Here is a 26,172-nt window from a genome sequence, read left to right as displayed (position 1 = left end):
CTCAAGGGATAATCTCTGTTTCCAGTGTTGTAAAATTTCTAAATGCTCCATGCTCTTTCTTAGACACTGTCCTTTCTACCCATTATTCTGGGCCCCTCATGGCTACCAGAAATCTGTACATAGACAAGGCAATTAATTCTCACAATAAAAAATACCCCTATCCACATAGCCAAGGACTCTATCAGATTTCATGGTGAGTTTATGGTACTTCAATTCGATACCTGAGGTGAATTTTTTTATGAGACTGCAGGGTTATGATCAATTCTTCCTGGAAGTATTAGCTTTTCTCATACTGTCTTCTTGATCAATAAATACTGTGATATTTTATTAGGTTCCATGAAGAGGGAAGGTGAAAAAAAAAAGGGGGAAAGTGAAACATGCATTAAATTAGCAATTTTGCTCTCTTGTGTTGTATATTCTCATAACAAAAAGGTCTTGTTGGCCTTGTAATAAAGTCTCCTGTCATTCATTCTGATAAGCATTCCATAAATTCTCAAGAAAAATGGCCAACAGCAGGAAAACACCAGAAGGCATTACTCTAATTTTCACACTTAGGCTTGAAACTCCATGATCATGAAGTTCATCCTCAAACAGAATTTCAAAAATCGTAATCTGTTCTCTGGCTTTCCATTTCTCTGCATCTTATGACCTGTTGCAGGTACAACCTTTAACTTAAGTGATTCTCCAGGTAATTCTCCCTTATAATCTATTGTATAGGTGTAATCATATCCTACATAATCCTACATAATAAAAGCATACTATGCAAATCAACCAAATGGCAGAATGACTGGTTGGCGGGGGTGGGTAGGGATGGCAGCTGGCAACACCAGGCCAGCTAAGGTGTGTGCCAGTGGGCAGAGAGAGGGGACAGAGATCGGGGGGCAGTGATGACCAGTGGTGGTGGAGAGGCGATGAGGGGGAGGAAGGGCTGGCTGCTTGCTGGCTGGTGCCATCCCCTGATCGGTCCGCCCGTGGCCTCCCGCAGAGGTAGGCCACCGGTGGTGATGGTGGCAGCTGCAGCAGGCCTAAGATGTCAGTTGGACATCCCTGAGGGCTCCTGGACTGTGGGAGGCCGGGCTGAGGGACCCCCCCTCCCCCTTCCTTAGTGCAAGAATTTTCATGCACCAGGTGTCTAGTGGTTCAATAACATTTTTGGAGTGTCTACCCTCTGACCTGCTTTCCTGCCACTCTTACACACAGGCCACTTAAAGCATTCTTGGTAGCTGTTTATGCATCTGTAGCATTGAACTCAATCCCAAGGTCAGAACCATGCTGGATTCTTAAAAATGTCTTCAAACATCATTTTGGGGACGGATGACATATGCAATTCACCAGCAAACTTCTGCATGTCCGCTGACTTCATGATGTGGGTCTTAGCCACTGTCAGCTTCCAGGGCCTGAGGAGAAGTCCGGTGGCTGCTCTGGAAGCTGTGGATCCTGTGGGTCAGGCAGGGCCTGTGTGGGCTGCAGGAACCGGTTGCAGCAGTAGCAGCGGTGGACACTGGTTCCCCTGCCTCGCTGCCTTAGTGGCCGTTTTCAGTATAAATACTTGTTCTGGGGATTTTCTCAAGTTATTTTGTTGATGATTTCTGTCTTTCATTTTTGGTAACATCTCTGAAATTCCTATTACCACAGATTCATAGGGGTTGTTTCTTTATTTTGTTATATTTCTATCTTTGTCTTTTTGTTCCTTTTTCTGAGTGGCTTATTCTATGGAGTTTTGGAGTTCTGTTTTCTATTTTTAACCTCCAAGAGCCATTTTTTTTTGTTCTCTGAATATTCTTTTCTTATAATTTCATGCCTTTGCGGGGATTGTGAAGTTTATTGGTAACTTTGGTTCAAACAGTTGTATAATTTCAGAATCTAAGCTTTATATGAAAATAATTGGCTAATTTAGTCAAAGAACCTAGCCAATCCTTGTCCTGAAATATTTGCAATAGCTAACACTCAAATTATGTATTATTACCCTACATATTTAGGAGTGAATATGAACATTGTAACCAAATTTGCCTCAACTGTAAACTGAACCTGTAAGCATCTGTCCTTAATTTGGTGAATGTAGATTTCTAAACATTTATCAGTAATTTATAATCACAATAATGAATTAGGATACTTCTCTGTTGCTTTATTTATATTTTATTGTGTAACAGTACTTCTTTGCTAATTTTTGAGAATTTTGCCTCATTTCATTTCATGGAATACAATTGTGTAACTTATTTCCTCCCTTCTGAGGACTTTAGGAAATACCTAAAATCCAAGGCAGATTTACTCACCACAGAGTTCATTAGTAAATTTATTTAATAGAACAGATTCTATACATATCACATATCTACTATATTATGTATCCACTATTAAGTGTAAAAACATTGCAAATAGATGATATGCAGATAATAAGCTTAGAAAACCCTACCCAGTAGGCATCTGCAATCATGCCCTACTTTGAAATCCAGGCTGCGAAGCTTTTCTGGGATCATAGAACTCTGCCAAATGCATTCCCTTGTTAACCTTTTGGAAGTAGCTATTCTCTGTTGGCACAAGCCAGTATTCTAGTATTTTCTTCCCCCATTTCATAATATTCTTCTTTATGGATAGTGGCCTTTCATTCTATTATATGCCTCTATCTTTTCTTCTTACTCTAGTTAGTTTGTTGATAGAAAGCCACTGGATTCTAGGACCTTTCTGAGTCCCAGGCCTCAACAACCTACTCCACACTTCACGCATTTTTTCACGTGTATTAGATAATGGAAGCAGCAGTGGACTATATATTTTGTGGAGTATGTGTTTTGCAGCATTAGAGTAACACCTTGCTTTTGTGGACAAATTGTGTGAATACTACAGCTGACTCTCAAAGTAGACTACATTATGAAGGCAACATGTGCTAAAATTCTCCTACTGCTTTGCCATATGTCCAGATATCCAGAAGCCCATATTTTTGTATGCTTCACTTGGTGTTTATTACTTAGGAAAACTTGCCAATTAACTGGCCATCAGGGATATCCATAAAGAAAGGCTAGCCGAAACCGGTTTGGCTCAATGGATAGAGCGTCGGCTTGGGGACTGAAGGGACCTGGGTTCGATTCCGGTCAAGGGCATGTACCTTGGTTGTGGGCATATCCCCAGTAGGGGGTGTGCAAGAGGCAGCTGATCGATGACTCTCTCTCATCGATGTTTCTAACTCTCTCTCTCCCTTCCTCTCTGTACAAAATCAATAAAATATATTAAAAAAAAAAAGAAAGGCTAGACATGTGTAGGCTAGCCAGTGTGAACTTTTGGTTATTTTAGAGGTCAGGGATGATATCAGTTTGAAAAATGGTAGGCCATTTCATTCTGTGTGCTGTTGAAATTATGGCTCTTTGGTGCATGCAAGAACTTTATTCCTTATAGTCATATGTGTTAGCAATGTATCAGATTTCTTGGTAAATACAATAGGAATAGATTTGGACCATGAAGTAATGGGCATGCCTGATTTAGATGATAGCTACTCCAGTTAATGGATTGGCTTTATTTTGAGAAGCCTTAGGGAATTTATGTTGTTATGAGAGAAAAGGTTTGTCTATAGGAGAGAAGAACATTCCAGCTCAAACTCCCAGAATCAAGCCAACATATCCATCTCCTAAGGATCTAATATATGATATCTGTCTGAGAGAGTGGATGACATTTCTCTATTCCTGCCCGCTACCCCAATCAGAATTCATGCCATGTGGACTTCTATAGCCAGAATTCACTTAATAATTCACTTAGGATGCTCAGAATCCTGATAGAAAGGCACACTGATTGTATCAGTGGTCAAGCTCCTGTGGAAACTTATTCAGCTTCTTTGACAAAAGAAATATATTTTTGTCACTTCAGGAAGGTCCAGACAGGTAGCTCTGTTACAACACTAAGACCTCCCTGGGGCGCAAACATTCCTCATCAAAGAAGCTCAAATGGCTTTCACTAAAGTGGATCCCCAGTGACCCAACCCAATCCTCTTCTCCCACATTTAGCTGTTTATCTCTTTCCTGGATTTTATTTCTCTCCTCTTTCTCTGTCCTCCTTTTATTTCTCCCACCTTTTCCATAAAATACTACAAACCATAAGATTTATACTTTTTTATATTTTATTAACTCTGAAGCTGAAAAAACTTATAATACTTTACTGAACTAGGTACTTTGCAATGTGTTATCTAATTTAATCCTCACAAAAACCTTACAAATGAGCTATCCTCTATTTTGTCAAGCAATGACATCCCTCCTCCCTCCCTTCTTTCTTCCCTCCATCACTCCCTCCTTCCCCCCCTCTCCATGTTTAGGAGTGATTTTCACAGACTACTTTTTAATTTGGAATAAATTTGAATTGTACTAAAAAAGTACATCTATTAGAATATCTTGTGCTTTTAGCCTGTAATAATTTAGACTCTGCTTAATTTGTGATTCTCGGAATAATGGGAGTTTTATATTTATGCCACAAGCATAAGATGTTTATGTCAAATTAAATATTTTAGAGTGAAGTAAACACAAAGATGACAGAGTACAGGGGTTCATTAGACTATCTTTATGATTTCTACTTTATTCTGGTAGATACCTCGTGATAGTAATAGGACATTACATCTATTATTTTTAGGCAGTACTGCTTATATTGTTTTAGTAAAGAGTTATCAGCATGAAAATAAAAGAAGAGGCATCATTTTAAATCCTGCAATTATTTATATGCTTGTCAGCAGCATCTTTGAAAGTGTGGGTAATGTGTGTTTTCTTCTCAGCTTGCCAAGGCTGTGGTAATGGAAGCCAAGCTCCAACATCAAAGAAAAGAGGTTTTCCTTTGTAGGAAAACATCATTACATTTTCACACCATTAGGGCGATAGAAGTACAGCATCTCCTCTGCATGAAGTAGACACTTTGATATTTTTTTAAAGCTAATCATAGACCAAGAAGCATATAGTGTTGATCATTACTTGTATATGTATAATATATAATTCCCCAAATAATGCCTATTGATTACTTTATTAACATTTTTAAAGAAAGGGTGGAATGTTAAAGAACTCACTAATTGAAACTCATTTTAATTAATTATCAGCAATTACTTGGGCATATCAGCTTCTAACTTTCTGTCTTTTAAATGACATTCCCTTGAGAACTTGAAGCATTCTTCATGATAACCTCATAAAAGTCAGCCTCAGCAATTATTAAAGTGAGGACATCAGGCAATTTAATCTCCAACTGAAAGCAGGACTAGATGTTGAGGAATGACAGCAATGTCTATTATTCCACTCTTCTCCACATTGCTAATGAACCATACTATGGAGTAAAGGTACTTATCCTTATTTCTGGAAAAGCTTTACTTAAATAAAGTTGGCATTGACAAGATGTTATAGGATGATTATAGGTGAGTTAAATACACCAGAATTCCAGTAGTATAGGTATTTTAATTAATGTTCATATAACTTTACCTTAAACAAAGTATTATTTCAAGATAGCAGTGCTAAAATAATAATAATGGTGATGGCAATTACAAAACAACTTCAAATCCACAAGGATAAAAAAAAAAAATCCTTTACGTATCATAGTATTTCAAACATCTAAAAAGATCTTCGGAAGTAGAATGTAAGCTATTCCGTAGAGACCAAAAGAGCAAGCGAAAAAAACATCTTAATGGCTAAATCATTTTTTTCTGACTGGTTGCAAACACCTACTGAGAAGGTAGAGAGTCAAAAATATTGTGTTTTATTGAAAAGTGTAGATTAGGTCTTTGCATATGAACTTGGGAAGATTTTCAAGTGAGAAGAGCAAGACAGTGTAAGGGAGAGGGTATAATTGTCTCACTTTTAGGAAACAAACACTGACCAAACACATGGGTGGCTATCTTTGTATAGTATTCTTTTGGCATGGAGAAGGTTATAGAAATCACACCACAGGGTGCTGACACTGAGAGGTGATATGTAGTGACGAGTATGGACTTTGGAGTTAAAATTTTTATATTCAAATTCTGGCTATGCATTTATTAGCTCTGTGACTTTGGAGAAGATACTTTTTAAAAATATGTATATTTTATTGATTTCAGAGAGGAAGTGAGAGGGACAGAGAGATAGAAACATCAATGATGACGCTCTATCCACTGAGCCAAACCGGTTTTGGCCATGCACTCACTCTTTTAAATAATATTTATTGAGTGTCTACAAGATATGAGTCGCTACTATTTCTTCTTCATTTTTTAGAGTAATATTTGAAAAAATCTAAATTGGAATATTGATAACTGATATTTATATGTATATATACAATTTCAATTCACCAAATTGAACTGAAAATGTTAGATGTGAACACAGATGAAAATCTGGTAGCAGCCCTTTCCAATGAAATATTTAGGAGGGAAATGCAGAATACAACACTATGTATAAATTGTGAAATACGTATGTGAGCAAATGAATAAGGACTGAAAAGGAGCTTGAAAAGGGAAAGCAAAAATTTATGGTATTTCTTTTTAAAAACTTGACAATGATGGTATTATGGACTGACTTGTGTTTTCTCAAAATTCACAATTTGAAGTCTTAATCTTCTGAACCTTAGAAGGTGACTGTGTCTGGAGGCCATCTTTAACTTAAAGAGGTAATTAAGTTAAAATGAGGTCATTAGGGTGTGCTCTAATGCAATATGACTGGTGTCCTTATAAGAAGGGGAAATTAGGAAATAGACATACACATAAGGAAAACCAGGCAAAGACACAAGGGAGATGACCATCTATAAGCCAAGGAGAGACCTCAGAAGAAACTAAGTTGGCCAACATAGATTTTGGCTGTCTGGCTTCCAAAATGGTGAGAAAACAAATTTCTATTGTTTAAGCCACTCATTTTGTGGTACTTTGATATGGTAGCCTTAGCAAACTAATACAGGCTCAATCACTGCCTCTGCGTGCAGGAGGCAACCAATCCATGTCTCTTTCTCACATTGATGTTTCTCTCTGTGTGTCTTTCTTCCTTCCACTCTCTCTAAAAATCAGTGGAAAAATATCTTGGGTGAGGATTATGAAAAAAATAAAAAAATATATGCAAAATATTTTAAAATACCACATGTACATTTGTGGTAAAAGTATTACAATATTCATAGGAAGGTTAGCACAGATGTTAGGGTAGTTTTTACTTCAAGGGAAAAAGGACGTAGGGTAAGTGGGGCATTATGTGTTTTATATCTTTGTATATAAGAATATTAATATTTTATTGAGAATCAGAATATTCTAAAGTTATTAACTCAGGGATAGTGATGACCACCTCAATAAACTTTACAAAGTTAGACAGTTGTTGCATTTTAATAAATTATTATTTATTGTATAGAAAGTTACCAAGAAATGTAAAATATGTGTAAAATATCTTCCATAAAAGGCTGTGGAGTAATTCATATGCTAAACTACAAAATATGGTTTGTGGAATACACAGTATAATATTTTCTTATTAGTGATAAAATGTAAAGTCTCCTATAATCAAGCCAGACCCTTTTAGCGTTAATGAATATTGCTTATTAAGTTCAAGAGCTGTTGAACTTCTGAATATAAGTGCAGAGAGAAAGCTGGTCTATTGCAAGAAGGAAAAATGAGACCAGGTTGAAGGCAGAGGTGAGAGATGAAGAATGCATCCTAATGATACACAAACCACTGGTTCTAATAGTTCCTGGGGCCCAACTTCATCTTTGTTCTTTTCTTGGTTGTTTTGTACAAACCCCTAGTGCCCCTGTAATAAATTCCCTTGATGTCTTAAGGTATTCTGGGAGTGGGGGGGGGGGGGGCTTCAGTAACTTGTACCCAAAACAATTCTCATGAATAGTACTTACATAGTACAATGTCTGTAACAAAATGCTTTCTCTCTCTTTTTTTTTAATTATCTATTTATCTATTTCAGATAGAATAAGCAGATGAGTTAGGCTAAAGCTTACCCATAGTGTTTGCCTAGACAAATAAAGCTGTAAGCAGTAGGAAAGGGTTTCATTTTTTAAAGAGTTTCATTGTTAAGAATGGCATCTGTTAGTAGAAATGACAGGCGGTGTTTTGGTCAAGTTGGCTAGGACACATGTTGTGAAGCCAGCTATCCTCTTGTGGTCTCCCAAATTTCCAAATGTATTTTCTAGGCCATACTCATCTCCACATTAGATATGAATAAGTGAAAGAATTGGAATTTTACTGCTATCACTCTGTTGACCTGGAAATAAGGTGTGATGTGACAAATTTAGTATAAATGATTTCCCACAGGATTCATTCAGAGGAGCAGATGGCTTTGAGAAAGAACTGTCATCCAACCAGTCTATGCACTATTTAGCATAGTTGGCAAAGACCATTAAACAAAGAGATACATTCTGTTAACAAAGCATTCTTTATGGCCTCTTTCTTTCAGATACTCAAAGTTGATGCACATATGTCTGATATTTCTAGTAGGTGTTCTTTGTTTTTCTTTTTTTTTTTTCCTTTGTTTTTCTTTTTGAATAGAACTGAACTATGTTTTTCATAGGAAAGTTTGCTGCATTTGTTGCTGTGTTTTTTTTTTTTAAAGTAAGAGAATTCTTTGTATTACACATCTAGAAATGAAGAGAAACTATGTAAATGTGGATTTGAACAGAAAAATGTCATCATAGACTAGGTTGAATATCAGTGAAAAATCTATTAAAAATAAACTAATATAGTTTAGCAAACTGAGTTGTTGGGGGTTTAACAGGGAATGTGGAACAATGGTCACGAGAGGTGACATTCCTTCTTGAAGGAGGGTACTGAACAAGATGATCATTAAGGTTTTACAGTATCATCTATTCTGTGGTAAAATATATGGCAATGTTATATGAGATACTTTCTAAGTGAATTGAAAACTGAAATATTAGATAAAACATTCTAGCTAATATATTAAAACATACTTGAATTTCTGATTGGAAAAGATTTTCAGTTAGAATTGAAGCTCTAGTTCTCCTAAAGACCCATTGTTATTACCATCAATGATTAGCTTTTGACCAGTGAATTAAGTGACAATTTAACAGTTTTGCCAACTCTCTCATTATTTGGTCCTACTTGCATACCTGTCATACTCTGCTCCAAGATATAGTGTAATTATAGGATTCAAGTACTGCTCTCTGTATAAACTCTTTAAGGCTCTAAGCTTAGAGTTTTGAAAATGCCACCACATTTCTCTGAAGTAAAGAAAATGTCTCCTAATTGGGATCTGACTTTTTTGAACAGAATAATTTGAAAAGAGAGGCCACAAAAACGAAATAATAAAGGTTATGATGAAGGGTCATAATAAAAATCTCTTAAGAAAATAAGATATATGACTATATATGGTACTGAATTTTCTGCCCCAATCAACCAAGACCTTGGCAAATTAGTGCTCTGGGGACTTAAAGGAAGCGGGTCTAACACAAAGCAGATAATTGAAATGTGCTGCTTTATTGAATGTCACCTGTGTGTGTAGGGAAGACTGCAGTAGATCTCAAAGGACCAGAATGAGAGGAAAGGAAGAGAATTCAATAACTTATGTACGTTTTACTGATAGAATTACATTTATGACAAGTTGACCTTTTCCTGTGTCTGGCCTGTGGTTAGCTACTACTGAAATGTGACACTTATTGTCAAAACATTGTCTGGTTTTGGTTCTAATTCTTTGTACTATCTTTTCAGTCAATACCTTTCCTTTCCTTAATGGAAACCATGTATGCTTTATTGATGAAAGTGGGTGATGTACTGAGGGGATCTGTGGTAGAGACTTAATTTCCCCCCAATATCCAGTTCTCCTCTTCTTCCTTTTATCAACGAAATTCCCCGAGTTCTAGGTGGTCATATGTTTGCACTAATGGTGTCTTACTCCTCTGGCCTATTTTGTAACTCCACGTGATCACATGACTATTTGATGGAAGTTTCGGGAAGTAATATGTGCTCCTATAAATTCATGCCCTTAGGAGTTCATGCCCTCTATTTTCTTTCCCTCCTTTCTTCAGATGGAAATACTAGTATAGTAAATGTGAGAGAGGTGAGTCAGCTCAGCTCTTAACATGTGGATGAGGAGAACACAGTAGGTATATCAGTCTGGGTTCGGGCCAGGGAATAGAAACCACTCCAGGTCTCCAGAGAAGACAAGGACCTAAAGCAGTGGATGAAATACTTACAAAATGACCAGAAGAACTGTAGTAGAAGAAGTCAGAGAGCCACCCAAAGAAAAGGTTTAAGTTCACGTCATTGTACCTCTGAGGCAGAGGACAGCTACCGATTGTATCCTTTCTGTGATCACCTGGGCTGCCTCCTTCTGCTAAAAAGTAGTGTTAAGAATATGGCTTCTGCAAACACAACTCTTGGAAATTGATTGAGAGCCATCACTGTGTCTACTGATGTAAGACAATATCTGCCTTCCACCTCCAAATCTCTCACATGTGTATCTCCTTGGCACAACTAGTGTTACAACCCTAGCTGATAGGGAGGCTGGAAAGTATAGATATCTACTGTCTGGCCATTGTGATAAGGAGATGTCAATAAACAAAATCCAGAACACAGAGTCAGGACAACAAAATAGGAGTCTGGGAACAAACCCTGTGTAGTACCCAGCCAGTTGTGAACTAGACACCAGGAGTTTAAATGAGAAACAAATAAACTGTCACCTTGTTTAATGTACTATCATTTGGGGTTTCTGTCCCTTGTAACTTAATCTAATCTCAACTAATTCAAATTTTCTTAACAGAAATGGATGCTGCAATTAACATGTGGTATTGGGTTAGTGTAAGTTGCCAGGTAACAAGAACTTGTTGTAGGTTGGAAAGCTGGTGACCCCGGTTACGGCATTGCAAGCATTTGTGATTATCATTCCCAAAGTTCTCTTCGAAAACAGTTCCTTTGCCTGCTTATCCTCAAAGCCTTAGGGAAAATGGTAACAATAATTCAAATAAACTTTTTTTTTTTTTGGTTGCTTTCAGCAGGGCTTAGAAGTGAGATGTTCACTCAGAGTTGACCAGGGTGCAAACAGAGATAGTGGAAATATTGTTCTGCTAAGCTCAATATCTGCTTCTAGCTATAATGCAAATTGAGAGTTTGGTAATTTAATGCCTTGCAGGGTTAAATTAACCAACAGCTTCTATAACTCAAGGCAGCAGCTTTAGCAGGAAGTTCCAAGCAATTTCTAAGCCAACTATGACAGAAAAGCTAGAGGCAAAGATCAATGTAAAGGCCTGCCTTTTTCTCAGGCCTACTGTTATGGACAGAACTTTGTTTTCTCCAAATGTATATGTTGGTTAGGAAACCACCCTTTATTTGGGGAAGGGCAGAGTGTGCTCCACATATGGAAGGAATGAACCTATGGGTAGTCAAAGAGGTGGAGTGTGGCAGAGCCTGCTGGTTGCCCCTTAATATCTATTGCTCCTTCCATGGTGCAATATATCTATTGCTCCTTCCATGGTGCCAGAATCCTGTTTTTGGCTAAGCACATGCCAGTATTGACTGCATTTCATAGTCAGTCTTACATGATTTTGTAAGTTCTGACCAGTGCTTGCTTAAGCATAAATGTTTGTAAGTTCTGACCAGTGCTTACTTAAGCATAAATATTCTAGTGAAACTTCCTTGAAGCCAATGCATATACTAGTATGCCCTTTGCCTCTTCTCCATTTCTCCTTTATCTGGTCACTTGACAGGTTGGTAATCACTATTTTGGACAATGAAAACTTTCTTTTTTTATTAATTACCTTTTTAAAATTCTTCCCTAAGAAAACCTTAGTCTTGAAAAAAAAAGCATATAAAGCTTTAATGATTAGCCTATTGGCAACATTGTTTGTACAAGCTAAATTTTTGTCAATGTGAGAGAAGCACAATTTAGGATTTTCTTCTGAATTTAGAATAGAAGAAAAATGTCTTCATATTGCTGTTCTTCTGTTACTTTTCATTTTGATTGACACAGGAATCTTAGTTTTATGTATTCTGGAAATGGTCATAAATTTTCACTCAAATTCACAACTGGTATTTTATACCTGCCTTGTAAAACACGACTTTTACTCCCAGAGAAGGAAGCCAAGTGAATAGAAAGGATTTACTTATAATGCAAAATGCCCCATTCAATTTTTTCAATTAAGAAAGAATGAATTCAATGTAACTATCTCAACCCCAGTTCTATAGTCTTTGTTTTTCTCTGGTTTTCCTTTTGCCTTAAGCAATGAAAAGGATTAATTCTGTATAGTAATTTAAAAAGAATTACTTGCTAAAAAGCCTCTGCCAAGATCAGTGAAAAAGGATTAGCTTAAAGCTGCCCTAATCAGAATATTTTTAAGAGAAAGTGTATCAAGAAACAACTATTGGCATTATAGGCACATCTATTTAGCTATCTTTTGAAATACATACTTTTTTTTTCTCCTTCAAATCAATTGTAAGCAATTACCTAGAGTTTTTGACCAAAGGTTGCGAATAACAAAATGTACCGCTAAAAATACCAATTTCCTCAACTTGTATAATGGTATTGTAAATCACTATATAGGATACACCCTTTTTAGGTAAACCCAATGCCTGAAAAGACTATTTCTTAGTTCCACTTATATTTCCATATTTCTTAATTTTGGGGAGAGACCAGGTTTCTGCCTAATGGTCATGATTTTCATCCTTTCATTACAGTGCTGATAAAAGTAGCTTAACACATTGCGGACAGATCAGGAGAATTCTCCCTTTATATTACACAGTGTTTTTAAAAGTATCATACTTTAAAAAGATATTAGCTTGTAAGAACATATAATAAATAACTTCAAAATGCAATGGGTATTTAATTTTAAAGTGTGCCTTTAACATTTATGTAAAACGTTTTTTGTACTCATTCAATAGAAACTTATCTGGGTAAAGCTAGCAATAAAATTACTGGTTCGAAATGTGTTAAGTCCTCCTCCTCATATTTGGAAATGTCACTATGAGTATATATAAACCTCTTTTTTAAATTATTTTTTAAAATATATTTTATTGATTTTTTACAGAGAAGAAGGGAGAGAGATAGAGAGCCAGAAACGTCGATGAGAAACATTGACCAGTGGCCTCCTGTACTCCCCCCACTGGGGATGTCCCCGCAACCAACGTACATGCCCTTGACCGGAATCGAACCCGGGACCTTTCAGTCCGCAGACCGACGCTCTACCACTGAGCCAAACCCGTTTTGGCACAAACCTCATTTTTGAGAATCAAGTATATCCTACCCAAAGACAAAACTAGATTAGAGAGAAAATAATGACACTGGAGTAGGGATTCAGCACAGAGATATCTCCAGTGTATTTCTGGATTTATTCAGAATTTCCAAAAGAAACTCAAAATATCAGGATGTAATTGATAAAGAAACTACTGTTTCTTCTCTCATTCTTTAAGGATTATACCTTGACAGCACTGGTTTTGATTTAACCTCTTTGTTCCAAGCTACTATCTCCTCATTACACTTGACCCATGGCTCTCATTCTTTGTTGTTTGCATTGAAGCTGAAATAGTTCTCACGAATCCATGCCTTCACTGGAGTCAGATAAATTATTAGGCTCTATATATGGATTGGGATACAGGGGCAAGAAAGTAAGGCTCTGTGGAGGAGGACAATAAAGCAAGTGTCTAGTCTTGAGATTTGAAGGAAAGAAATGAGTGCAGAATTTAGAGTCTGGAAAGTCAGAAGGAGTCATCAAGTTCAACAATGCGAATTCTTAATCTAGGGCAGGTACTGACTGCTTTTTTCTCAGTTTTATATGATTTTGGGTGTTTCCCACAAACTTTAGAGATTGCAGACAAATCCCTTTCCTGGCTAAGGCTAGACTAGGGTACATAATTACACAGAGCTAGCAGCTGATAAAACCAAAAGGAGAAAGAAGAATATTTGGGGTGAAGGAATTTATTTTAGGACTTCCTATTTTTGAAAATAACATATACTCAGTGATTTACTTCATTAATCCCAGAATTAATACTTCTAGAATTTTCATTTTTAGAATTTCCATTTCTCTATTATATATTTTAGATATTTTCTATTCATAGGGATGCACATATGAGGCAGAGTATGAAAGAAATATTGTTTTGTGGTATGAATTCTCTCTTAGATTTGGCTTTTTATCACTAACTGAACATTTCTTAAAATAATGATGGAAATGACATTTTATCTTTTGGAGCACCTAGTGTCGTGCAGTTACTTTGTGGCTTTCCTGAGCAAGAAGAGGGGGACTGTGTCTTTTGAAAACACTTTTCTGGAGGAAAAGTAAACTATCATTCACCCAAGGTCATTTTATTGATAATCGAGAAGCCATTTAAGCTGATTTCAGCTCCTTACTATGCACTGTAAACAAAGTTTATTGCTATGCCCTAGTAATCCTGTTAGCTACTCAAACAGCCCTTGGTGGGCCACTTAACATGTTCCTTGTCAATAAAATGGAGGTAATAATAATACCTACTACTACTACTGGGATAATTATGAGACTTCAGTTAATACATCTAAAGTGCTTAGAAGGGTAAATAATTAATAGTAAGTACTCACTACGTGTTTTGTATTATTCAAATCCTGTTTAGGGGTTCTATCAGCAGCCATTTTATGAAAGAGGGGACTGACCTACAAAAGATTTATGTGACTTACTCAGATGAGACCATCATTAGGTGGTGGAATAAGGTTTGGAATCCAGGCCTTTGGTCTGTTCAGTTTTTCAGATGTTCCGGTATCTTAATGTATTCATTATTAATTTTTAAAATCAGCTAAAATTACTACTTTGTGAATGCCAAATGGTTATTTTTTATATTATGCTTTTCTAGTTATTTATAAACTGTTTACCAAAAGCCAATTTTTTTAAAAAATAAACAAACTCCTATTCCTTACATTGATAGTAGTAAAAATGGAATAACTACTTTGAGTGGAAGTATTTATATTAAAACTAGAGGCCTGCTGCAGGAAATTCATGCATGGGGGGAGTGTCCCTCAGTCTGGCCTGTGCCCTCTCGAAATCCAGGACACCTTAGGTAGGGTCCCTAAGCCTGACAGGTGACCAGGGCCTATCAGGGCTTTTTTTCCCCCTGGCTGCCAGCAGCTGGGCCTGCCCTTGCCAGTGCTGCTGCTTGCCATCTGTGTGGCGCTGTCCCCTCTCCCCCTCCACTGGTTGCCTCCCTCTGTGGGCGACAGTCATGGTTGGCTAGCCTGGGCCTCCCTCTGTGGTGCCCTGCACCCCTGCCACAATTGTGGGGTAATCAATTGTGGGAGCTCTGCGATCAATCACTGTGCAGAGGGAGGCCCTGCCTACCCGCTGCTGCACTGCTGGCCAGGTAGCCTGGGCCTCCCTCTGTGGGGTGATGGCGGGATGATGGCGGGGCCCTCTGACCAATCGCATCACACCCGCCTTGGCTGGCCTGGCGCCAGTATGTGTCAAAGTGTGGTTGTCTGAAAGGTCATCTGGATAGTTGTTCTGCTGTTTGGTCATTTGGTCGACTTGCATATTACGCTTTTATTATTATATATAAAATACTACTGTAGCTTGTCTTTTTTTCCCCCCAGGTTTAAAAATATATATATATATATATATATATATATATATATATATATATATATATATATATATATAATTTTTTTAAATTGATTTTTTACAGAGAGGAAGGAAGAGAGATAGAGAGCTAGAAATGTCGATGAGAGAGAAACATCAACCAGCTGCCTCTTGCACACCCGCTACCAGTGATGTGCCCGCAACCAATGTACATGCCCTTGACCGGAATCGAACCTGGGACCTTTCAGTCCGCAGACCGACGCTCTTCCACTGAGCCAAACCAGCTTCGGCTGTAGCTTGTCTTTTTAAAAAATAAATTTTTTTATTGATTTCAGAGAGGAAGGGAGAGGGAGAGATAGAAACATCAATGATGAGAGAATCATTGAAGACTGCTTCCTGCATGCCCAGGGCATGTGCCCTGGACCAGAATTGAACCTGGGACCCTTCAGCCCTTAGGCCAATGCTCTATCCACTGAGTTAAACCAGCAAGGGCTGGCTTGTCTTAATGATTCTCAATGTTAACCAGTCAGAGTTTTAAAAATACAATTACATTTGAACCACAAAGAAATAAAATAAAACAGAAAAATATTTGACCCAAATTTTGCTTTTATAGATAAAAGGAAAATTCTGAACTCCAGGAGGTTTTGTTTTGAACATTGTGATTTATTTGTATCACCCAACTTATAAAAACCAAAAAATGTACTAGGTGCTGCACCTTCATATATTGGAAGCAAGTATACCCTCAATATGGGCACTCCAATTTGGACTCCTCTTCTTAGCTATGCTGATAAAGATGTAGGACTTAAAACACTCATTCTTATGTATAAAGAAGAAGCTACTAGGTGGGTGTTGCCACAGTAGGTAAAATGGGAGACTACCCAGCAGAAAAACTGGTCAGCTGGCATTTACTGAAATCTCACTGTACTTTGTATACAAAAGGGTAACAAAATCATGACCCTTTCCTTACACATTTCTGAGGTAGTATATAAAGAAAAATCTTAAATTACTTTAAAAAAATTAATATTTCCAGATGTTTTGAAAACTTAAATATTGATTTCAAATTAAGCCAAATAGCAAGAGGGGATAAAGTTAATAAAAAAAGTAAGAAAGCTAGGTTTTGGACCAGGTTTAGAAAAACAAACATCTTCCGTTGATGAACTCTAAGTTTGCTTATAGATGTAAGGTCTTAATTGATAGATCTTTAAAAGTGTTATTTTAGCCTTGCTCGGTGTTGCTCAATGGTTAGAATCAGCCCCCACACTGAAGGGTGTCTGGTTTGATTCCTGGTCAAGAGCATGCACCTGGGTTGCTGTTTCCCTAGTTGGGCACAACCAATTGGTGTGGCTTTCTCAAGTTGATGTTTTTTCTCCTCTCACTCTCCCTCTCTCCCTCCCTCCCCATTCTCTTCCACTTCCTCTAGAATCAATGGAAAAAATAATCCTCCCTCCCCCGCCCCCGGTGAGGATTAACAACAACAAAATATTAAAGATAAGAAGCTGTGTGCTGTCTCTCCCTTGAGACTGGGAGCTATTTGAAGGCAAGGATTGTGCCTGAAGCCTCAGCATCCAGCACAATGCGAAATAGAAACTGAAAACTCCACAGATATTTGTGGGATTGGTTGTTGAGTCTTAATTTAATTGTAGCAGATATAGTCTATGTAGTTGTGTGTGTATGTGTGTGTGGGTGTGTGCATGGTGTGTGTTTGTGGCACATTTATAACAAGAAGGATACTCTAGTTATATGGTCAGAGAATGAAATCTTATTCATATAATGGCACATGGGAAATGAAAGGAAACTTAACTCATCCCCTTCCCAAGTCCTTAGTCTGTACCGATGGTGCAGTGGGGAGAGATAAACTGAAGAATATTTGTACCTCAAGTATTACTGGAGAAAGACTTGACCTGTATCTTGCAAGATCTTTAGGAGTGAAAGAGTGGCCGGTACAGACGGTGATGCACAGGTGTTCCCTGCTCCGCGCTGGCAGTGGCCTGTTTCCGACAGGCTGCTGCGCTGGGCACAATCTGGGGCTCCCAGGTGGTCTTCAAGGACAGTCTGCACCGCACTGCAGCCAGCTCATTCTACTGAGGTCAGAGAGAGGGCTCGGGCACACAACCAAGCATCCACAGAAGGTAGAAGTGAATGATTAGAGGATACGTGTTGGCACTTGGGAGAAAGGTCCCCGACTAGTGATAAAGAGATGATTAATTCTCTCAGGACAGTTGTGCTCTACTTAAGTCTACTTTAAGGTTAGTGGGAACTTCGATTTATTGTCCAAGAGAAAAGGTATTTTGCTAACACCTTAATATAATGTTTACTTAAAATTTAGCATATGACTGAACATCTGCACCTAGGGATACACCTTTTCTATGGGATCTCACCATCTGTATTTTCTTTGAAGTCTCATGGACTGCTGCCCAGACACCAACAGAGACAATAGTAAGAATGGTGACCTTTTGCATCTCTGCTTGTGCTGGGTTTTGCAACTTCAGGCTCTTGCTAGACAGTGAACATTATTAAACTTAGGCCAGACATTCCAGCCTGGCTGGTACAGAAGGACCTTCAGCTCAATAAGAAAAAGGAGGTCACATTATTGTCTCCATGCCTACTTCCCTCTCTCTTCTGTAATGCCTCCCAATATGCAGCATCATCCTAATGACTTAGTCTGCTTTTTAATTGTATCTTCAAACTCTCTGGGATGTGTCTTCTGTCCTTCATCACACACACACACACACACACACACACACACACACACACCACACTCACCCTCACCAACCCCTTAGACTTTGTTGTTTTGTAATTTCTGATTTTGGAACACAAACTCTACATTTTTAAGCTCCTCAAATGAACTCTCTTTTGTGTCTCAACATAAATGATTCTGAAATTCATAATTTTTGTACTTAACTGTCTCTGAAATAGGAATACATGTTAAGTCCATGCTATTTTACCATTATGATTGGTAACTTAAAAACGTTTTTGTAGGCATTAAGCCATGGTGTTTCTTAGCCATCAGGGTACCATAGACTACTAACATGGTAGCTCTACTGAGTAGAATCTCCTTTCACATTTTCTTGAGTGGAGGCCTTTCACTTTTTCACAGGTCTCCCAGTGTGCCTGGCTTCCTTATTGGTGCATTCAGTTTCTTCTTTGAGGTCCACAAAACCCTGTGTAGACTCAATACCATCCATAGGATCACAGTACACTAAGGATTTACTTATAAATCTGTCTGCAACTCTAGCCTGTTTGTTGGTTTATATGTATGGACCATCACCCATTGATCTATTTATTCTCTTTTAAATAAAACAAGGTTTAGTAAAATTGGGAGAAATAAAAATTATATTGTGAAAGTCAATGACTTGAAATATGAGATGGCACTAAGGGGAAAAGTATTCTTAATGTCACCTGTAGTTTCTCTTATTCCCATTATGGCTCTTCCATCACTAGAGCTGATGTTATATTTATGATTCTAAATAAAAAGAAAATTAACTTGTATAAATATAATAACATCTTTTGTATTCATTATTACTTTAATTCCAATGAAACTTTTATAAGAATTTACTTGCTCATTTATGCTGGTAAGGCTGGTGAATTTACTCTTTTTGTTTTATTTTTTAAGTGCTGATAATTCTTATACTATCTTGGGCTGGCTATGAATATATGTTAAGAGGAAGCTCTAGAAAGTGATGCTATAATCTTTATGGAAGCCTTATTAAATTATTATGATAGTACATTAATTTTCACGCATTCTTTTTATCTTTTCTAATGCCCTATGTGGGTGATTAAAACATAAAACTTACTTTAATGAGAATGTTTATAAATGGGGTATAAAACAAATTTTTAAATTGATTCTAACACAAACTATTTTATTTATCAATACAAATACCATAATTGGAAAGCTCAATACTAACTTGTATTATATATAGAAAGAATTAGAAAAATGTAAGTAATCAGTAAAAACACTTCTAAAAAATCAACTAAAATTATGTTTTGATACTGGACTGTCTACTTAGAGTTTTCACTTTATTCAAAACAAAATGTTTTTTGGAACAAAACTAAGGATAGTACTTTTTTTGAACTATTTGTTGAACTCTTGATTTATAAATACAATGTAGAACATGTTTTGGAATATAAATAGCTGAAATATCTATATAATTTTTAGAAAGCATAAAACATTTTTATGTGATTGGGTAACTTTCCATGTACAATTAAAAACCAATGTATACTATGAATTTTAGGGTATTCTTTCCTATGTTTTACTTTTGCAAGTGATGGAGGTGATGGCTTTTCCCATGCTGAAGTGTCTGATGTGAACAAGAATATTCTTTTTTTTTTTTTTTTTTTTTTTAATTTTTGAGGTGCTTTTATTCTAAACAGAAAGAAACAATATTTCACACCCCTGTTTCAACCTTCTTGTCACATAGACAAATCAATGCCCGACTATACCAGGCATTTCCCAGACTAGTCTTACAAATAGAAGGAACCCTACTTCCCAGCATCACTGAGGCCCAGAGTTGCATCTCCTTCGAGAAAAGTGTACATGGTTTACCCATAAGCTGGTCTCTTCTTTCTGATTTTGAACAAGAATATTCTTGAGTCAGTTTTCCTCACCCTCCTCATGCTCTGTGGGCTACATCTTTGGGGCCAGTGACTTGGAAAGTGAGATCTCTAGTATTGACAAGGGCACAGTTCGTAATCCCTTGACAGCCAGCCTGTCTTGAGCAAAATGGAAACTTCATGACAGCATCATATGCTTAGACAAATTTTCACAGGCGTTGGCAGGTCCTTTTTGACTGTACTCCAGTTAAGAGTTGGATTGTGCAAGTTGGAGGAAAAAATTGGTTAACATCAGAAAGATGAAAGCGAGAACTATATTGATTTTCTTGGGGCTACTACCGTGTTTCCCAAAAATAAGACATCCTCCGAAAATAAGACCTACTTACAGGTTTCCTTCTGAGTGAAATATAAGGCATCCCCTGAAAATAAGGCCCCCCTAGCTAAACATGAGAGATTTGGTCCACTGATTCTGAAAGAAATGGAGTCACAAGAAATTCAGATGTTCCAGAAGATGATGACATGATTGTCATTGAATAACTGAGTACATTCTTGATACTGCAGGATTCACAGTTTGTCTGGTTTGTGTTGACAACTACCGTACTACCATACCATATACAGGTAATAAATTTCCTTTATTTTTATTTAACAATAAATGTGTATGGTATTCTTTTTCATGGAAAAATAAGACATCCCCTGAAAATAAGACCTAGCGCATCTTTGGGAGCAAAAATTAATATAAGACACTGTCTTATTTTCGGGGAAACAGGGAAGTATTGCTGTTGCAGTCCAAGTTCTGTTTAAAGTGTAGAATTTGGAGGCTTAGTGCCTTTGAGTACAAAACATTTTTCTGAATTAGCATAATGCTTTCAACATTTTATACTTTTAAAAAATGTACTTGGGTTCTCACAGAATTTCTTGATTAAATTATATTTTTAATTTGGGGTTATTTGTTGAAATTAAATATATATTTCCATTTATAGTGATATTTCAATGATTTATTTTTCTTCCAAAGAATAAAATGTCATATATTTCTGCCTTGCTCGTGGGGATGAATAGTAGGCTAGAGAGTTTTGTTTGGTAGTTTACATATCTAGCTCAAATCCACCCTAGGCTTATCATGATCCAAAGCTTTTACTCACTAATGATTTTTTTCAGTCTTAAGGGAAAAGATTGGTGAAGGCAGACCAGATCTTATTTTAATAGTATGTGTGATGACAAAGCAAGAATATTGAAATGTTAATCTCAGTATTGGTGTCTAGAAAGGAAAAGCATTGTACTGTAGTTCCATTGGACTGCACGTATTTCTGACATGGAGATGTGACACATTCAGGTCACGGCTCAGGGCTGGATTATATAGAACTCTGAGGTCACCCGATGCCTTGGTTCAGTGGAAATATGAATTAAGTCTGTAATTCAATAATTACGGGAACTTCCTATATAATCCTATTTCTTAATATGGAGAAAAAAGAAAGAAAGTTAATTGTAATAATTAAGAAATTTATTGGGCCCAATAATCTTTATTCTCAGAAGAAAATAATGTCACTTGTCTCGCCATGCCTACTCGATCCACCTTCAGAAACTCATATTTCTATTTTTATCTATTTGAATCACATTTATATCACTTCCTTCATATGTAGCGTTTCTATAGAGCCTTCTATTGAACACACTCATTATTTAAAATTTTACATTAATACTTATTTTCTTTAAGTTGCAATTTACATAATTGCTGGTATTCCTCTTTATCTTTTTCTCTTTGTTTTGTTTTGTTTGTTAATCCTCAACCAAGGATATTTTCCATTGATTTTTAGAAAGAGTGGAAGGGAGGAGGAGAGACAGCGACAAAAAAACTGATGTGAGAGAGACACACAGATTGGTTGCCAACCAGAGTGGGGATCGAGTCTGCCACCAAGGTATGTGCCCTTGACTGGAATCTAACTCAGGACCCTTCAGTCCGTGGGCTGACACTGTTCACTGAGCCAAACTGGCTAGGGCTTTGTTATCTTTTTCTTAATGCTGGCATATAGCCGGGTTAGCCCTAAACTAACCTACTACAGATATCCAGTACCTGTAGATAACATAATACCAGGTATAGTTTTATTTATCTAAAAGTTATTATGTGCTTTTAAAGAAGATTTAAAAATATAAGAAACATACCAAAATTCATATTTTTTAGTCCCTGAGCAATAAAATAAAAAAAAAAGAGTGTGCCTTCTCTGCATTTGGCACTTTTAAAAAGGGGATTTTAACTTTTCTGCATGAAACTTTATTAGTTTAAGGATTAAAAATCTCAATGCTATTTCAATTGATGTGAAAAAATCTGGATATGTTTAACTGAGAGCTATTTATACCTTGGGGTTGACTTAATTCAAATAAGTGGGAGGTGTTTTAGAGCCATTCACATACATTTGAATGAGATACCCAGATTTAGATGTAAGTTTAGTGACGTTGACTTTCAAGGAAGGAGAAATGGATTTTGACCTATTGTTTTACATGTAGCCACTTAGGCCTCAAATCTCAAACTAAGACTAAAACAAAATCCCAGTCTTCAAGCACGCTTTGATCTTTGCTGTTAGCAGTGCTAAATCTTGTTACCTCATACTGAAGAAACAAGAAACAGAAAAGAAAGGGAAAAAGGTTAACACAAAAGCTATTTATGTTAAATAATTTGCCACCTTGCTGGTCTTTTGCAATCTGAAATTTCCATTCTTCATGCATTTAATTTATGCACTGAAAACTAAAAATAAAACTTGATTTGTGAAGCAAAGAAATAATGCCGGCAAAGGGGGATTTTTATTTGTTCTTTGGTGTGAATTGGCATAGGCATTATGATGAAGTTAAAATGAGAGGTTAATTGAAAAATGAGATAAACAAAGCCCCTTGAAGGTCTCTGAATAATTTCTCCTGGCAGCATTGACAGCCTACAACCATCAGGCACTAAAACCTACTATGAACTGCTGGAGGTTACAAAAAAAGAAAAAAAAGAAAAAGAAAAAGATAAACTTAATTGTCTTACTGTTCCTTCCACCTCATTTCAGCCCAATTATAACTGGAGAAAGTCATCCTGTTTAATTTGCATTAATTCACCTCCATAGAAAAAGAGCTTAGACAGTAGATTTGATTAAAAAAAATATATTATGGACATATACCTATTACAGTTCCCAAACGTATAAAATTGCTTGTGGAATTCCTGGATGACAATTCTCAAATTCTCCCAAGAGGCCTTTGAATTATATGTGTTAATAAAAATAGTCACCATATGTATCCTTAACATCTTGCGTTAAGTTTTGCATATGAATTATTTTTATTTTATCCTCACAACAACCCCCTGATGTGAATTTTTTTTTCCACCGCCCCTTTTCTCAGAGGAGAAAACAGGATTAGAGAAGTTAAGTAGCAGGCTCAAGATCATGCAGGTGGGGAGTGTTACAGCTGAAATTTAAATTCATGCTATCTGACATAAAATTCTTAGATACTATTATAACTTGATGATAATTTAATATGCTTATTTTGATTTTACAGATAAGCAAGTACCAATTGAACTGCCATTCTTTAAGTCAATATGAAAAGAGAAAGTGCCAATACAATATGACGTCAATTCATTTACTCACGTTTCTTTCATGGCTACTTTTCCATGAGACACATTCACATTTCTATTATTAAATGGAAATATGTTTAGACCATTCCTGACCAACAGTAAACCAGCTGAAAATCAGAATAATGTTAGCTATTTTGTCTCTTGTGTAAAACCAAGCTAAGGGATGTCAGTATTCTCAAGAGGAGATTTCTTGTTCTTATATTCATGCAACAGATCTGATCACAGTTAGAAAATTAGGTATCTCTGGACATGTCTGATGTCTTCTTTTTTTCTTGGAATGGTATATAAATATTATTTTTATTGCCGTTAATTGACAGACTTGGAACAGAAGCTGAACCTATTCAGAACCATTTGTATTAATAGCTGCATTTATCCATAGAGGCCTTTATTTTCCAAGTGCTGGGCTCATAGCCCCCTTTTGTGCCTTTTCTGGTTCTAAACTATTCATAATGATGCAGAGCATCTGGCTACAAACTATTGTTTCTCATTAAAAGGACATGTCTCCGAAGCTTTGGGGGATTCTTTGTGCTGAACAATGCAGACTCTGAACATTTTGCTCTTTTCATAATCTGTAAATGTGTGCTGTTGCTATTGCTTCTAGACTAAAGTACATGCTTGCTTTTTTGCTCAGCTTCTGAACTTCTAAATATGAGATGGGAATGCAATCTGTGACTGCATATCCTTCTTTTGTTTGGCTGACATTTTGGTTTCTCTGTCAGGTCTGTTGTCTGCCATCAATAAATATAATAATGAGTGGTAATGACCCGAATCAACAAACATTTAGGAGTAATTTTAAATATTTTGCATATTTAAATTCCCTCTTAGAATGGTGAATTCTTGACTTATGTCAGGCTAGTTCAAGAGATAGAAAAATGAATTGAGGGCACAGATTCCTATTTGAATCATAAACCTTCCTGGGTATTAATTTCCTCATCACTGAGAAGAGGAGAATTATATCTCCCTATTGCTTCCATAGGGCTCTCATGAGCTATACTATCAAGGCATCGGGGAGGATTTGGCTTAATAAATTAGTCTTTCAGATCATTAGAAAAATTCTATTTGGCCTGAACAGTATGCATTACCTTTGGCCACATGTAACTATGCCATCTTGTCCTCTTTCCACTTTGACATTCTCAGCCAGCTTCGTAGGTTAAAGGAACAGTGAGATCTGCCTAAATGCAACACAGGACGGGGCGAAAAAAGCTTTCTGTTCTGATTACATGACACACAGTTTATTCTTGCATTATTATTTATTAATTATTATATTCTTTTTCATATGAACAACTTTAAACCTCTTTTTGCCCCACCCTGCATATTGTTTCTGCACAAAAAGATTCATGTGAAAACAAAACTGAGTGTGTGTGTGTGTGTGTGTGTGTGTGTGAGAGAGAGAGAGAGAGAGAGAGAGAGAGAGAGAGAGAGAGAGAGAGAGAAGAGGCAAAGGGAGTATTCTTTCTGAAGACTGGAGCCAATTTTCATTGCTGTAGCTCCTCAGGAAGGAAATCCTTTAAATTAGGATAGTTAGCATGGGTCCTTCATTGAAAGGAGAAAAGCAAATTACTTAGAGTTTTAAAATTACATTGTTTGCAGTTATAGACAATGGGAGGGATTGGAAATATACCTTTATTCATGATCAATGCCCATTAAATTTCAATCTGTGATGCCTGCAGTTGACTTTCAGAGAAAGGAGTTTCCAATATGAAGAGCAGTGCTGGATATGAAAAGGCAGATAGCAGAAGTGGAAAAGAAAATAATTTTCTGTGTTTAGCACCGATCAGTTCCTAGGACCCAGTTATTAAAGTTTTTATTGTTGGTTGTTGATTAACATATCTTTGGGCTGCCATAGTGCTCTTCTGTGACGGGCATACATAATTGTGAGATTGTTAGGATAAAACCAGTAAAGTTATTCTCCTGAGAAAATGTTTCATGAGTGAAAGAAGTCTTAAAGTTGTTCTTGAGGTGGGTGATACAGTCTGTGGAAGGGACATAGGCATAATATAGATAGCAAAAAAATAGCAACTCCCTGGAGATTGGTTTGGCAGGAACTGAGGATGAGACTGATAAACATTGGTAAATTAAGTCTCTGAGGAGGGGGTGTTTGAAATGGGTTAGAATAGAACTGATGTTATATATGTAAATGATTGTCTAAACTGCTCTAACCATGAAGAGATTGAATTTAGGGATTGCATACAAGTGTAAAGTTCTATGAATGTCTCTGTGACGTCCATATAACCTCACTGGGAGACAATGTCGAAGTCTGAACTTCAGGCTTCTTCTGTGAAGTCCAGGGCCAAGTTATCCATGAGAAAGGCCTTTCCTGGTACAAATCAGAAGGCTTCACTATGGGAACAGAGCTTGAGCTGGATTTTGAAGTTTTGTGTAGGAAAGAGAGAAGAGTACTAAGAGGTCCAAGGAAGTCAATAATGGTAGCAGGAAGGCCTGAAATTTGGAGAACCTCAGTAGCCAGGGTTCAGCAATGACCTGTCATTCCTACTGAGTATGGGTGTGGATGGCCAAAAGGGGAAATGAAAGAAGCCAAAGGCACTTATGCTTACAAAGCAGTCTTGGAGTGGAAATCAAAATAT

The 26,172-nt window shown here is 36.9% G+C and overlaps 1 pseudogene across 1 annotated transcript; it reads right to left on the bottom strand.

The window, feature by feature from the left end:
* Window positions 1-236: 236 nt before the first annotated feature.
* On the bottom strand, window positions 237-2,431 carry LOC311629348 (TIP41-like protein; annotated as a pseudogene). Its single transcript has 2 exons — window positions 2,411-2,431; window positions 237-740 (listed from the first exon to the last, which is right to left on the bottom strand). The product of its transcript is annotated as a TIP41-like protein (transcript).
* Window positions 2,432-26,172: the final 23,741 nt, after the last annotated feature.

This window comes from Pipistrellus hanaki (assembly GCF_964339955.1).
Source record: "Pipistrellus hanaki genome assembly, chromosome: 10".
NCBI classification, from domain to species: Eukaryota; Metazoa; Chordata; class Mammalia; order Chiroptera; family Vespertilionidae; genus Pipistrellus; species Pipistrellus hanaki.
Note: the sequence above shows the minus strand (reverse complement) of the source record. Positions and strands in the feature narration are given on the sequence as shown.